The following is a 13,176-nucleotide window of genomic DNA, read 5'->3' as shown; positions in this document are numbered from 1 at the left end:
ATTCAAAGCCAGCCTGGTCAGGAAAGTCTGTGAGACTCTTATCTCCAATAAACCACCAGAAAATTGGAAGTGGCACTGTGCCTCAAGTGGTAGAGCTGAAATGCTGAGGGACAACGCCTAGGCCCAGAGTTCAAGCCCCATGACCAATGAAAAAAAAAATGCAAGTCCAAACTGGATTTTGTTTTGTAAAATCCTAAAGTATTATAGAATATAAACAATCAAAATATAGATATTTTTTTAAGAGCACTAAAACAATCATAGCAAACTTTAGGATTTTAAAGAGGCATGGTAGGGTTTGAACAAGGGGCTCAGGTGCTCTACTACTACTTGAGCCATGTCTCCAACTCATTTTGCTCTTGTTATCTTGGTCTTGGCTCAGGCTGGCTGTGTGTGTGTGTGTGTGTGTGTGTGTGTGTGTGTGTGTGTGTGTGTGTGTGTGTGTGTGTGTGTGTGCGCGTGCGTGCACGCTAGGGCTTAAACTCAGGGTCTCGGCACACCCCTGTCCTCAACACCCCCCCCCCCCCCCCCAGCTTTTTTGCTCAAGGCTAGCACTCTTTCTACTTGAGCCACAGCTCCATTTCCAGCTTTTTTGGGGGAGGAGGTAGTTAATTGGAAATAAGTCACACAGACTTTCTTGCCTAGGCTAGCTTCAAACCTCAATCCTCAGATCTCAGCCTCCTGAATAACTAGGATTATAGACTCATAGTCACACCGAGCTCTTGATGGGGTAAAATATCCTGAACTTTTTGCCTAGATGGGCCTCCAATCATGATCTTCCTGATCACAGCCTTTAATTATATGTATAGTAATTAACTGTAGATGTGGAGGTTTTAATCCTTAGAATTAATTTATTCACAATAGAAAAATCTTTCACAGAAGTCAAAATGACTTTGGGTTAGTTTAAAAAATCATTATCTTGTATTACCCTAGATTATTTGTTCTCATTTAAGGATGTTATCTTTATTAGTTTATATCAAAATATTATGTTTTGCTAAAGTGACTATTTCAAATTTCTTTAACGTTTCTAATTCAAGCTCTTGAGCTGACTGGAGGCTGAGCAAAAGTTTGGGGTCCAGAGTTCAAGTCCCAGTTGGTTCAAGGATCAACCCTTCTCCCTGCCCCCCCTCCCCCACCTTCTTGTTGTCTCTCTGTCTGTGTCTCTGTCTGTCTGTCTGTGTCTCTCTCTCTTATTGGAGGCTGAGCAAAAGTGTGAGGTCCAGAGTTCAAGTCCCAGTTGGTCCAAGGATCAACCTCTACACACGAAAAACCTTGAGCTGTCCAGGAGTGGTTGTGGGTTTTCAAGGCCAGCCTGGGTTACATAGCAAGATCCTGTTTCAAAATACTAAATAAATAATACTTATTTTAACAATGAATTGATCAAGTTTTAAGTTTTGTAGTTTGGCTGAGAATTTCTTTTGGTTGGGGGAGCAGTTCTAGAGTTTAGTGTCAGGAATTTGCACTTGCTGGGCAAATGCTTTACTCTTTGAGCCACATTTCCAGCCCCATGTACATAGATTTTGTGAGTGCAGATGGTTTATTCCATATGAGTAGTCCCAGTTTTCATAAAGAATAAGACACAAGATTGGGGCATGCATTGGTGGTAAGTACTTGCCTAAGCATGCACTACTACCACAAGAAAAAAAAAAGTAGTACAAAGGAAAAAGAAGAAAAAGAAAATTAAGCTTAACCCTAGAAGGAAGTTATAAACATGTTTTGTGGAATACATTTAAAAATCTTACTTGTTTTCCTTTTTTTTAATGGAGCTCGTACAGGGGCTTGAACTCAGGGTCTAAGTACTATCCTTTAGCTTTTTTACTCAAGGTTGGCACTTTACCACTTAAAGCCATAGCACCAATTCTGATTTTTAAAGTGGTTGATTGAAGATAAAAGTCTCGAACACTTTCCTGCCTGGGCTGGCTTTGAACATAGTACTCATATCTCAGCTTCCTGAGTAGTTAGGATTACAGATGTGAGCCACCAGTGCCTGGCTTCAGTAGATACATTTTTATATTCTGGTGTCTATAGAATAACATTTTCCTTTTTAAATTACTTATTATGTTGGGTGTTGGAAACATCACATCTCACTTGTATTAGGCAAGTCCTCAACCTCTGGGCTGCACTCAAAATGCTTAGAAAAGCAATTGAAAACTTGTCACCGGTTATCAATCATAGGCCAAAAACTTACATGAAATAGATACAATTTCTGTTTTTTTTTTAATGTATAAATCTTACTTATTTTTTTGGTCAGTCATGGGGCTTGAACTCGGGTTCTGGACACTCCCTGCTCAAGGCTAGCATTCTACCACTTTGAGCCACAGTGCCACTTATGATTTTGTGGTGGCTATTTGGAGATAAAGTCTCATGCACTTTCTTGCCCAGGCTGGCTTTGAACTGTGATCCTCAGATCTCAGCCTCCAGCTAGCTAGGTATGTATAGGTGTGAGTCACCAGCACCCAGTTTCACAATTTCTATTTTTATGTGTTCTGTGCAATTTTTACTTAAGTTCTGTTGATGCTGACACTCAAGAGGAGCCCTTGCACATAAAAAGAACATTGCTAAGGTCTGGGAATGTGGCTTATAGTGGTAAAATGCTTGCCTACGGTGCATAAAGCCGGGGGTTCTGTTCCTCAGTACCACATAAACAGAAAAAGCCACAAATGGTGCTCGGACTCAAGTGGTAGAGTGCTAGCCTTGAGGGGGAAAAAAGAAAAAGCTCAGGGACAGTGCCCAAGCCCTGAATTCAAGCCCCAAGATGGACAAAAAAAAAAAAAAAGAACATTGATAGAGGAAGATGAGTAGTAGGAAAATAGAGAATGCTTGTAGGGATAAAATTCTACAAAGTTGACTGTGTAAAAGTTCTACCCACTTTCCTTTAATGGAGTGATAAAATTGCCTGATCAGGCTGAGCATATAATCCCTGCCCTCAGGAGATGGAGGATTGGGAGTTTGAGGCTGGTCTGCTCTACATAGTGAGATCATGTGTTAAAACAACAATATCCCTTCCCCCTTTTATTTAAAAAAAACTTAGTTATTATAAAGGTGATATACAGAGAGGTTACAGTTATGTAAGTCAGGTAATGAGTACTTTTTTTTTTGGGTCCAGTCATGGGGCCTGAACTCTGTGCCTGGGCACTGTCACTCAGCTCTTCAGCTCAAGGCTAGCGCTCTACCACTTGAGCCACAGCACCACTTCTGGCTTTTTTCTTTTTGCTTATGTGGTGCTGAGGAATTGAACCCAGGGCCTCATGCATGCAAGGCAAGCGCTCTACCACTGAGCCACCTTCCCAGCCCCATTGTCTTTTTGGACAATGTCACCCCTTTCCTTGCTCTCTCCCGGTTTTTCCCTCCCATTCCACCCACGAGTTGTATAGTTCATTTTCTTCAACATAGTGTCCAGTGTTGCTGCCTGTAATGGGAGCTAATATACACTAATCCAGACCACAGGTTTAAACCTGATTAATGATTTTAATGATACTGCATATTATTTTATTGTTCTGGTTACAGCTAAGAATAATATGAAGACATTGGACTAGGATACATTTATTATTTAAACTATATTAAAATTTTGCCAGGTGCCAGTGGCTCATGACTGTAAGCCTAGCTTCTCAGGAGGCTGAGATCTGATGATCATGGTTCAAAGACAGCCTGGGCAGGAAAGTCTATGAAACCTTATCTCCAATTAACCGCTAGAAAACCGGAAGTGGTGCTGTGGCTCAAGTGGTAGAGCACTAGCCTTGAGCTGAAGAGCTGAGGGACAGCACCTAGGCCCAGAGTTCAGGCCCCACAACTGACAAAAAAAAAAGCAATAATAGTTTTTTTAAACTTCTGCAGGTTTTTTTTGTTGTCGTTATTTTATTTTATTGTAAGGTGCTGTACAGAAGGGTTATGATTACATGAGTAAGGTAATGAGTATATTTCTTGTCAAGCATTGTTTCCTCCTCCTCTACTAATGCAAGTTTTCCCATGGTTTTTGCCAGTGTCTTTACCAGTGCAATACATAGAGTTATCAACTAATACAGTTTATTTTTGTCTGAATTTGAGGTAGAGGAATATGTCTGGGCTTTTGTGTTTTTACCATAAAGCTACCTGGTAGTACTTAAATCCCTACCAGATAATGGATACTTTTTATCCAGTAATTTAGAAAGGATTAAAAATCAGGTTATTATTTTGAAGGAATGGCTCAGTGGTATAGCACTGACTTAACAAGGCCATGAGTTCATGCCCAGTATCAGAAAAAATAATCATGCTATTTAATTTGTATTTACAGTTTGTTTAACCCTGTAAATAAATACTGTGGGTAGACTAGAACAAAAGATACATTTTAAATATTGCTGTATCAGAACGAGCATTTTTTTAGGAAGCATTCTTTGATAAATATTCTGAGTATATGACATTCTGACAAAGTAAAAATAAAATGGTGACTCCGTGGCTCATATCTGCCATCCTAGCTTCTTATGCCTGCCATCATTTTCATAGATCAGGTGGATCATAGTTGGAACGGTGGGAGAAAAGTTTGTGAAACTTCATTGCATTCAATAAAAGCTGGGCACATTGGTATGTGCCTGTCATCCCAACTACATGGGAAGGGGAGGAGGGTTGAGGTCTAGATTGGCCTACTTTTTTTTTTTTTTTTGCTGGTCCTGAAGCTTTAACTCTGGGCCTTGGTGCTGTCTCTGAGCTTCTCTTGCTCAAGGTTAGCACTCTCCCACTTGAGCCACAGCAATACTTCTGGCTTTTTTTTTTTTTTTTGACTAGTTTATTGTAGTTAAGAGTCTCATGGACTTTCCTGCCCCAGCTGTCTTTGAACCACAATCCTCAAATCTCAGCCTCTTGAGTAGTTTAGGATTATAGGCATGAGCGACCAGTGCCTAGCTCCTATGCATCAATATGAGACACTATTTGCAAATTTAATAAAGCAGGGCTGGGAAGTTGGCTCAGTGGTAGAGTCCTTGCCTTGCATGCCTGAGGCTCTGGGTTTGATTCCTCAGCGCCACATAAGCAAAAAGAAAAAAGCCGGAAGTGGTGCTGTGGTTCAAGTGGTAGAGCGCTAGCCTTGAGCTGAAGAGCTGAGGGACAGCACCCAGGCCCAGAGTTCAGGCCCCACGACTGGACCCGAAAAAAAAAAATAATAAAGCAAAAAGGATTGGAGACTGGCTCAAGTGGTAGACCACTTGCCTGGCAGTTGTAAGGTCTTAAATTTAAACCTAGTACACCCCTCCTCCCTCAAAAAATTACCATTATGTGTCAGTTAACAATGGATGTTAAGTTCTGAGATATATGTCATTAGGAGATTTTTATTGTTGTTTGAATGTAATAGAGTGTACTTAACATAAACTAAGACTGCTATGTCACTAAGTAACAAAGTCTTAGGAGCTCACCATTGCAGTCTGTCAGTTTATCCAAAAGATAGAGAATTTAGAAGATTAAACACTAAAAAGTAATTATGTTATGGAAATAGAGCCTTGAGCTGGGCACCAGTGCTTCATGCCTCTAATCCTAAGTTACTCAGGAGGCTGAGATCTGAGGATCGCAGTTCAAAGCCAGCCCAGGCAGGAAAGTCCATGAGATTCTTACCTCTAATAAACCACTCAGAAAACTGGAAGTGGCGCTGGGGCTCAAGTGATAGAGCACTAGCCTTGAGCTAAAGAGCTGAGGGACAGGGACCAAGCCCAGAGTTCAAGCCCCATGACTGACAAAAATAAATAAATAAATAAAATAAAATAGAGTCTTGAATCACAGTTTGAAAGGCATCAGAAGAAAAAGATGCTCTCAGTAAATCAGCAAACCTTCCAGTGTCCATTGGTTGTGCTAATTACTTTCCTTAAAAAGCCTTTGGATCAGACATTTTATACATAGTAACATATCTAATTTAAAATTACAAATAGGCAAATATTTTGAAAGGAAAATCAGTGTGGGGATCAGTGTGAAAAATAAAAAACATTTTCTTCTGCTGCTAACATACAGGTGTTTCTTACAGTCTGGGTATACTGTTGACAATACATATTCTTCCACTCTGTATGAGAGTTTGGGTAAGGATGCAGCCCCAAAACAAAACAAAACATATGAACTAGAGTTCTGGCTTATGGATTAGATTGCATTTGTAAACAGAACAAATTGGTGAATATGAGTTAACAAAAATTGGGAGTAAGAAATTTTCTGACATGCATTTATTTGGATGTTAATAATTTAATTTTAAAACATTGCTAATTGTAGCATGTAAACTTAGGTTGGGTGGGAAAAGTACAAGTGGGAAATTGAAACTGTTTTAAACATGTAAATTAAATGATCAGCCCTACAATTTTTGTTTTTTGTATTTTTTTGTAAAGTAATCTGGATTGTTTATTTTATATGCTGGGATGCCAGTTGTTTTTTCTATTAATACACTTAACTTGCATTCTAGCTTCGCCATTCAGAGACAGGCATCGTGTGGTGGGTTGTGTGACAGTGTCTGTCAATAGTGAAGAGAAATAGTGCCAGAGACACTTAACCCATCCAATCTCACCCAGGGTATAGGTCGGTCTCGTTTTCAGACTTCTTCATAAGTCTTTTTTACTTTCTTTCTTTCCTCCTTTCTTCCTTCATTTCTTTTTTTTTTTGTTTGTTATTTTATTTCTAATTAGTGGATTGATACTGATTGAAACTAAACCTTTTTGTAAAGCTTCAAACTTTGCATTAATATTTTTAAGAAGAAGAAAAGTAGAAAATGAAGGTTGGCATGTAAGGTGTTGACAAAGCAGGTTTGCAGCCACTTTGTGTATTAGAGATATATTAGTATCTTGGCAACATAAATGTTGGCCTTATAATTTTTTTCTCTAAAAATCTTTTTTGTTTGATCTGAAAATATGTTCTTATATCTGGTAATTTTTATCAAATAGGCTGTTTAAATTTGAAATCATTCTTACCATTAAGAAAAATAACTCTTATGAGGAATAACTAGGGTTCAACAATGTGTTTTAGGTTAGAAATTGTTTCCAAATACCTGTTGGTTTTTACAATTATTGTATGAATAATCAACAGTTTGCTCCTTCTCTGTTCCACTATTGGTTCACTTAGCACGCTTAAAATATTAGAAGGTTCTAAAAAATGTATATATATTAGATGGTTCTTTGCTGGGTGCCTTTGGCTCTTGACTGTATTCTTAGGTACTTAGGAAGCTAAGATTGGGAGGAGTGCAGTTATAGGTCAGCCCAGAGCTGGGTGTGGTGGCATATGTCTATTACCTTCCATATGCTAGGAAACCTGAAATAGGCAGATCAATAGCCCAGGCATTGTCCTGGGCAGGAAGTGAGACCCTGTCTCAAAAATCACAAGTGTTAGCCAGGTACCAGTGGCTCATACTGTAATCCTAGCTACTCAGAAAGTTGAGAAATCAAACCCTAGTTAGTACTATTGGGGGTAAGGGAAGGAGGGAGAGAGAGATTTCTTTTAGTGACATTTTAAAAGAAACTGCTTTTGCACAGATGTTGAAAAATTATAACATATATGCATAGTTAGATGATAGGGTTCAGATTTGATTTAGGAAATGTAGTTAAATATTTCTATCATGTGTTATATTTATTGGGTACAGAATCTTTCTAATGTCAGAGCTTTCTATTAAAATAACTAGTATGGCTTTTAAAGCACTGAAATATTATTGTAGTTAAAATATCTTATTTGGCATTAAAGGACTAAAATATTATTTTAATTTAAATAACTTATAAAATCTGTACATTTTTCTGTATGTGCTACTGCTTAGTCTATTTTCATCTTTGTCATTGTCACAAAATTGAACATATTAGGCTGGGAAGGTGGCTCAGTGGTAGAGTGCTTGCCTAGTATGCATGAAGCCCTGGGTTTGACTCCTCAGCACCACATAAACAGAAAAAGCCAGAAGTGGTGCTGTGGCTCAAGTGGTAGAGCACTAGCCTTGAGCTGAAGAGCTGAGAGGCAGCACCCAGGTCCAGAGTTCAAGCCCTATGACACACACACACACACACACACACACACACACACACACACACATACAAATTGAATATATTGTCAGATACCGTCTACCAGTCTCTTTAACACACACACACACACACACACACACACACACACACACACACAAATTGAATATATTGTCAGATACTGTCTACCAGTCTCTTTACCCCAAATACTCTGCATGTTCATTGCCTACTAGTGACTCCATTCTTTTTGTTAGTTCTCCCTGCTGGAGTTTGAACTTAGGGACTTAATTACATGCTAGGCAAGCAAGAATACCTCTGACCCTTCTATCAGTTCTTAAAAAGAAGTCGTACATACAAATGAGGCTCATTATCATTACTGACATTTGGACTGGCAATTGGCTATTGCTAATAGAATATTAGTCTTAAATACAGAATGCTATAGATAAAATACTTCCCTTCCCTTGATTAAAATTTTGAGATTACAAATTTCCATTTGTGAATTATAGACTGATCTATTTGTTTCCCCTCTCCCCCCTTCAGTTCATGATGTTCTCTGTATTCACAGAAAACATTTTAGGAAAAATAAATTCTTACATGTAAACTAAAGTAGGTTCAAAGATAATTAACTTCACAAAAGTAAAATTGAATAAAAGCATATTCACATGCTATTTAGATGAGTAATTTTAAGAAAAAAATAAAGAGAACTTCAGATTTATAGTTTGCTTAAGAGAAACAAGCAACAAATAGAATCAAATCTATAAAGTAGAAATTCATTATACCTCAATAGGAAATAAAAGCAGTGAATATAAAAATACAGTAAAAAATGTAAAAACTGGGCTGGGAAGGTGGCTCTGTGGTAGAGTGCTTGCCTTGCATGCCTGAGGCCCTGGGTTCGATTCCTCAGCACCACATAAGCAAAAAGAAAAAAGCCGGAAGTGGCGCTGTGGCTCAAGTGGTAGAGCGCTAGCCTTGAGCTGAAAAGCTGAGGGACAGCGCCCAGGCCCAGAGTTCAGGCCCCATGACCGGACCCAAAAAAAAAAAAAAAAAGTAAAATCTTTTATATTGAAGTTTCTGTATTTTTAGTATGCAGTAATTAAACATAGACTACACATTCCTACCAGATAAAAATAGGGACTCAGTACTAAAAAGTAGGAAAAGAAGTAGTTGCTGTGTTTTCTTTGGAGGAATTTATTTTAAAAATGTATATACAGATAAGTCAGGATTGCATTAATATTAGTTTTTGTAGGATGTCAAACTATTTCTTGTTAGTGATAAGAGGACTGAAAGAGCTTTATAGATATTTTATGTACATTTTTATTCCTTGGGATATATTATATGATACTTTCCTAGGAATCCTTGGAATTGAGAAATTTAAAATGTTGGTGGTTGATGAAGTGGTAGTGGTTCAGGTGGTAGAGCAACCTAGCAAGTGTGAGGCCTTGAGTTCAATACCCATTAACACCAATAAATTATAAAGAAAGAAAAAATAGGTATCTAAAATGCTTTTAATATTATTTTAATATATTTATATTTTAATTAGATTATATTAAGAATATTTTTATTCTTGGTAAATTTATAGATTATGTACAAGTAGGTGAAGTAGGAGAAAAATGAAGGAAGGGTAGCAAGTTTGACAAGAAATGTACTTATTACCTTACTTATGTAACTGTAACCCCTCTGTACATCACCTTGATAATAAACTAAAAAAAAAATTTTTTTTTTTTTGGTCCAGTCGTGGGGCTTGAACTCTGGGCCTGGGCGCTGTCCCTCAGCTCTTCAGCTCAAGGCTAGCACTCTACCACTTGAGCCACAGCACCACTTCTGGCTTTTTTCTTTTTGCTTATGTGGTGCTGAGGAATCGAACCCAGGGCCTCAGGCATGCAAGGCAAGTGCTCTACCACTGAGCCACCTTCCCAGCCCCCTAAAATTTTTTTTAAAAGGAATTAATAGAATACTCTGGGAAATAGTCAGTAGTTATTTCTAAACATAGTTTTTTTCCTTGGATTATATGTTATTTTAATGTTTATTTGAAGAATTTTGTGTAAATCCTTTCTTTTTTCTTTAACCTATATTTATTTGCCAATTTAGCTTGTATAATTCAGTAAATATTTCCAATTTTTAGCTTCTGGCTGTAAGTTTAAGTTCCCATGATCCTTACTTTGGGTTCAATTAACGTGCTAGGATAATTCACAGAACCCAGGGAAGTACTTCTTATTATAAAGGATTATAAAGGATATTTTAAAGGGTACAAATGAATAGTTTTAACAAAGAAATATATGGAGCAAGGTGTAGATGGATGATACTGAGCACAGAACGTCTCTGTGGTGGTTGGATGCATCTCTCTCTGCCCCATGAATGTGTTCTTGTTCACTTCCTTAGAAGCTTCTGAACTCAGGCTTTTGGCTTTTTATGGAGGCTTCATTTTATAGGCATGATTGATTAAATCATTGGCCACTGGTGACCAGCTTAACCTTCCTCTCACTTCCTTCCTCAGTGGTGAGAGGATGGAGTTAATTCTGTTAATTCTCACCCTTTGAGCACATGGTTGGTCCCCTGGCAACCTGCCATTCTTTGTGTGGTTATCTAGCGACTTCCTCGATTTCTTTTTTCCTTTATCACTCTGAAGCAAAGGGCCAAAATTGTAACTAGAAATATTTTTTCCTTTTTTAAAATTAATCAACTTTTATGTTTTTTGAACAGTTTCAGGTTCACACTAGAAGTGAGTGGAGTTCCTATATCCCCTGTCCCTACGTACCAATAACCTCCCCGACTACCAACATCAACCATTGGTATGCTTGTTACATGCAGGAACCCACATCCATACATCATACCACTCAAACTCCATGGTTTATAGGGTATGGCTTGTTTATTATATGGGATTTGACAAATGGGTGATGTAAGGTATCCATCAGTGTTCACTGACCTAAAATTCCTCTGTATTCAGCCTATTTCCCCCCATAATTCCTGGCAAACATTGCTCCTTGCACTTCTCTCAGGTTTTTGGAATTGTTACTGGTTTTCACAACCACCCAGGGTAGGAAATCTTGTTTGACCTTTGAAGAACCTGAGACTCAGGAGGGAGATTCCTAGGGTTTAGTTAGGGCCTAGTCAGTTGGCCACCCAGACTCTATGCCTGCACCCTGGTATGAAATGTTTTCCTGAAGGAGATAAAGCCAGTAAAGGTGTGAGAACCATGCAAGAACATTCAGGCTGCATAGGACTGCCTTGCCCTGACCAGAAATACTCTTAATGATCTAGTTGTTTAGGAGTTAACGAAACTCTTAAGTCAGGAACCTGAGATGAACCAAAAAATAATAAAATGCTGTTGAATTCATTATTGGTTTTCATACAAACTTTCCATCTGTCATGGACAGGGATCTCTGAGATGTTCTGCATTCTCATGCGTGATTCAAAAAGGATGGATGGGGAAGCAGCTTTATAGAAATACAAGCTCACAGCATTTGTGCTGTATGCTTTGTGTATTCCACTGCAAATATTGCATGCTGCCTACTTATATTTCTCTGAAAATCAAGAACATAGACACACACATTTATTTCATTTTTGCCAATAGTTGGAACAGATGGAGGAATGTTTGGCACATCTTTTCTATTTTTTTTTTCTAAAATGAATGTGGTAGTGTTTTTCAAGAAGCAAGGAAAAAACTTTATACTTAAACCCAAAGTGGCTACAAATCAGCTCTTAAACTGTCACTGACATTAGCATCTAGATTTTGTAGTTTTTACAAGTCTTTTAAAATATTTATTTACTAAGAAAACATTGCATTAATGCATGATACAAAATTGATAGATTTTTTTTTTCTTTAAATTGGAATGCAGTTTAAAAGTGACTGAATTTTCTAATTTCAGCTACTGCATTTGACAAGAATACAACCTGGAAAATGGAACTGGTATCATCTTTTTCCTCTAGGTTCTTTGACTTATAGTAGTTGGGTAAACATCTTTCAAAGTGGCATTATGTAGATCACATTTTTTAGTATTTTTTAATATTTATCATAGTGCTCTTAATAACAAAATGTCAATTGTAGATAATTTACATATTTTGATATGTTTTTAATTAAAAATAGCTTTGGCTTTTGATTATCTACAAATTGATATTCCTACATTTTATTCTTTATAACTGATGTGTGTTTTGTAATTTCAGTAATGGCACATCTCAAAACTGTAATAACTGCCATAGATAGCAGTTAAATTTAAGTATTTTAGTTGTCTGACACATTACCTATTTTTATGTGTATGATTATAAATCTTTTCTATTTTACATCAAATAAATGATATTTTTAAAGTATTATAAGTAATGACTGTCAGCCTACATTTTAGTGTGCCTCCAAGGCTAAGAGTTAAAGGTTAAGATTAAAGTAATATTTTCAATATTACTACTTCTAGTTGCCACTCATCTGAAAAGATCTGTTTATATCTTCTTTTTTGCTTACCACATAATAGATACATGTGGTTTTTTTTTTTAATTTGATGTGCTCCAGAGATTATTCTTACTGTTTAACAAACCAGTAAGATTTGCTGTTTATTATATTAGGAAAGTGTGTTAATGGTCACAATTACACAGATCCTTTGAAAGAGAAAGGTAATGAACAGTGGCAACCAATTTCTGAGCACATAATCAAGTACTTTAAAAAGAGAAATCCATCTAATAGTCTTTTACTCTGCTTTTTATTCAGTCTTAAAGAATGGATTTTAGACCTCATGATTTTAAAATGCCACTTCTAAGTTCTGGAGACTCTGAGTAGTTAACTTGTTTATTTTCTACAACCCAGCATATTCCAAATCAAACTGTTTTCATCTTTTTCTCATAGATTTTACAGTCAATCATAGTGACGGTACCAGTTCCATTTTGCCTCCAATTCAGTTGATTATATATTTTTCTATTTATTTCTCATTTTATAATTGATATCTGGAATAATCAGCAGCTCTTTTCTCATTTATTTTCTCATATTTTTATTCCAGGATTTGCCTCTGAAGCAGGGAGTGTCTGCATTAAAAATGACCTGTAGTTCTCTGCTTCATAGGTTAGAAACTTATTTTAATATTTTGTGGCTAAGCACAGTCCCACTTCTCAAATTTTATAATGAATTATTTAATTGGCATTGAATGTGGACCACAAGAATATTTCATATTGGGGTTTTCTTTATTATTTTAAATGATTAAAATTCAACAGAACATCCAGCTGAGGCAATAAAAGCTTTGTTCTTGCTTTACAGCTTAAAACACTAAAT

At 37.0% G+C, this 13,176-nt stretch overlaps 1 protein-coding gene across 10 annotated transcripts in view; it reads left to right on the top strand.

Moving 5' to 3' along the window:
• Positions 1 to 13,176, top strand: part of Nfat5 (nuclear factor of activated T cells 5) — an 84,703-nt gene that overhangs the window by 31,794 nt on the left and 39,733 nt on the right. For 3 of the 10 annotated variants that reach the window (XM_042700952.1, XM_042700950.1, XM_042700949.1), the window contains exon 2: positions 12,908 to 12,969. The exons of the other annotated variants lie outside the window; for them this stretch is intronic. The gene's annotated coding sequence lies outside the window, so the exon portion shown is untranslated. The remainder of the gene's footprint in view (positions 1 to 12,907; positions 12,970 to 13,176) is intronic. 10 annotated transcript variants of the gene reach the window in all.

This window comes from Dipodomys spectabilis, unplaced genomic scaffold, assembly GCF_019054845.1.
Source record: "Dipodomys spectabilis isolate Male_0828 unplaced genomic scaffold, ASM1905484v1 ptg000273l, whole genome shotgun sequence".
In the NCBI taxonomy this organism is placed as follows: domain Eukaryota; kingdom Metazoa; phylum Chordata; class Mammalia; order Rodentia; family Heteromyidae; genus Dipodomys; species Dipodomys spectabilis.
This window is presented reverse-complemented; position numbering and strand designations above follow the sequence as displayed.